Below are 3,210 nucleotides of genomic sequence, written 5' to 3'. Positions count from 1 at the left end.
TAAATTTCAAACAAGAGCTCGAAAATTAGCTCGGAATTCAGTACAATTTTTATGTCTGCTCCATTTTTTATTCAAACGATACCGATCAATGTGTTTTTAACCCAAAGATCCAAAATTTTCAACTTTATAAATAATTTATATTTATACATATATATTTCTATATTTAATTATTTTTCTATTCTCATTAAATTTAATCCGTCTGATTAAATGATCGGACAGATAAAAAATAATCATTTTAAATCAACCTTTTCATATATTTATCCGTATATACATACATTTTGCTTTATCTTATTTTTACTATCAATATTTTTTTAAAGGGTAATCTTTTAGAGATCATCTGATTAAAACATTGGACGAATCAAAATCAATCCAAAATCACGGGACTAGCATAAATTAATCTGGTTCGTCGATTGATTCATAATTCGAAGGTCTCAAATTTTTAATTATTTATTCATATATATATATATATATATATATATATATATAAAATATTATTTTTCTTTATTCTATACCCTAGCAGGATAAGGTCTGTCCACCCGGATTCTTTGCTCTAATATCAATTTGAAAGAGGTAACCTTTTTCCCTTCACTGTATCTGTTCAAGTTTTGTGGATTGTCCCATCAACAATTTGAATTTTCAAATTTGAGTTCAATTGGGAGCCTTTGAGAAGCTTGAACACTCCAAAATATGCCAATAAAAAGAGGGCTTCAGCCATTCCTTTGGGGGAACAAGCTTTAAAAACTGAAAAAAGAAGAAGGAAAAAAGTGGAAATCAAGGAAAAAGCAGGGAAGAAGGGGAACAAGCAGGAGAACAGCAAGAAAGGGCTTAAAAAAAAGAAAAAAATCTCTGCGAGAAAAAGATTCCCGTGTTGAGTCCATCGCTGGAAAACACTTGACGAGAAGCTCCATTTTGCTGCCCGAAGAAAGGTATGAATTCTTTATCCACTTCCCTTCTTTCATCTCATTTTCTTATTATGAACGATTGGTTGCTAGTTTTGATGGTTGTTTGTTGATTCCAAATAAATGGATGTGTGATTCCTGATTAGTAAATTATTAAAAATGGATTTGTTTGTAAATAAATGGATGTGTGATTCCTGCCACGGTTTGGTCATGCTGGAATATTCTATCGTTTCCTGATGTATGTTTGAATTTATAGTGTCTTATGTTGAGCCATATTATTAAGCCTTTTCCTGGTGAAGTGTTTTATTTGCCTTGAATGAAGCTTTAAACTTTTTCTTCTTTTCTATTTTGATGTATATTGAGTGAAACTGTTGTCTGGTCGTCACAAATCGAGCCCAATTGGACAGTTTTCAGATTTCCTTTGCTCAATACATGGCTGCCACGGGTCTTAGCACATGGAATATGCGAAACTCTTACCTTTTATTTTTGCTTTCTATCTTTTCTCTGTCATTTGTCCCGACTATGTGAGTGTATGATTTATTTCGATTTCAGAAATGTTTTACTCTCTGAAAGTGTACTCCGAAATACAATTTTCTTCAAACCTCATGCCTTTTTGCATCTAAGTGTGTGGGAGATATGTAAAACACCTCGCATTTAATGGCCTCTTTTCCTGTCATTCTGCAAGATTTCAAAACTTGGAACCATTAATCTTTCAATTTTTTTTTGCATATTTCTTCATCGCCATCTGTTTAGTTGGAATATATTGATTAACTTCGTTATGATCATAGTGGGGTCTGTCTCATTTATTAGTAGTAGCAACATGTCGATTGAAGTTTCAAATAATTTTTAAAGAGTTCTGTGCTTAGCAAAGAAGTGGGAAGCTGTGTTGAGTCTATCATGTATACCCGTCCATGTTTTGTTTGGTTATTTTCTCTTTTGCTTATTTCAATTCCTTAAATATGTGTGTAAATCTTTATTTTGCTCAGTGTGGCTGTCTCCCTTGGTTAATACGTTTGCTTGGATCTGCATATGAGTATCTGTCCATCTAGGCTTAAAAATTGTTACCTTAATCTGGTTTGTGCTAACAGTAACGGAAAAGCCTTGGTTATCACTTGGAATATTTGATTTTGGTGGCCAAATTTTTTCTTAGCATTTTAGGGTTGGCTAACTTTAAGAATGGAGTAACAACAAATGAAGTCATCACGGGTCATTACGTAGGCTCATTTTTTTTATAATGAACGTCACTGTCCGTAAATTTAACAATGAGAATCTCTTACATTTAAGTGTGCATTTGCCAGTACCATTGATGTAAGTATGAGTGGTATAAAGTGATTTTGAGCTTTCATGGCTGCACGGACAATTATCGAGATGATTGTGAGCCCTTTCCTATTAAAGTTGTGTTTTAGTTGATCTTTTGCGTTCATGTTTGGTATTTGTTCCCCAGCTTGTATTCTCACGTACATTTGTTATTTCATAAGTGTCTAATCTTTATTTTCATTTTTTTTTCTCATGTAAATTTGGGAGTTGGAGTTCCGCAATGGAACTCAATTCGACCCACATTATTGGGTCAACACCTATAGAGTCATCAATGTTCGGATGCTACATCATTAGGAGTCAATTCTTTCGAAAGAACTTAGCGTACCTTCTACTTTTTTTTTTACATTCTCTTATGATATTGATACTATCTTACTAACCTCATGTTTATTTGAATATGTATTTTGTGTGGTGTGATTGAATTTGGATTAACTCTTAACTGGTTTAGTTTGTTTAGCTTCAAACTATGTTGAATTAGTTTCCTCCGAAAATCTTTCGTCCATTTAACGTTACTAGATATAGTAACACATATTATTCAATCATTCATTTTACTTTCATGAACCAGTAGTTTTCTTTTTAAAAAAAAAATGAAAGGGCAAACCAATAATTCCTTTTAAAATAAAAGAGCAATTATTATGTCCTAAGCATAAGCCTATTGGCGAAGTTTTTTTAAAAAACTTTGTTCAAAATAACTAACTCCAACTTTCTTTCAAAATATTATTTAGTTTCTTAACTCTTATTAACTGGCACTTTGCTTAACTCCTATTAACTGGAACTTTCAAGTAAATAACTAACGATGCTAACTAGTCAAGCCATTTTCGATCTTATAAATAACTCACCCACCAAAAGATGTGATTTAGTTTAATTTTAATACCGTTAAGATATTTGACACATTTTCATACTTCTTAATATTATCTCGAGTTCTCTCTGATTTTAAAATCCTCTAAAACACAAGGTATATATGCATATGCGTTACCATGTACAAGGTATTTTATGA

The 3,210-nt window shown here is 32.0% G+C and overlaps 1 long non-coding RNA gene across 1 annotated transcript; it reads left to right on the top strand.

The window, feature by feature from the left end:
* The first annotated feature begins 492 nt into the window (after positions 1-492).
* On the top strand, positions 493-2,557 carry LOC124888500. Its single transcript, XR_007046826.1, has 2 exons — positions 493-926; positions 2,050-2,557. It is a non-coding gene; the product is annotated as an uncharacterized LOC124888500 (long non-coding RNA).
* Positions 2,558-3,210: the final 653 nt, after the last annotated feature.

The sequence above is a fragment of the Capsicum annuum genome, chromosome 11 (genome assembly GCF_002878395.1).
Source record: "Capsicum annuum cultivar UCD-10X-F1 chromosome 11, UCD10Xv1.1, whole genome shotgun sequence".
Taxonomy (NCBI): domain Eukaryota; kingdom Viridiplantae; phylum Streptophyta; class Magnoliopsida; order Solanales; family Solanaceae; genus Capsicum; species Capsicum annuum.
The sequence above is the reverse complement of the archived record's forward strand: the minus strand, read 5'-3'. Positions and strand labels throughout refer to the sequence as shown.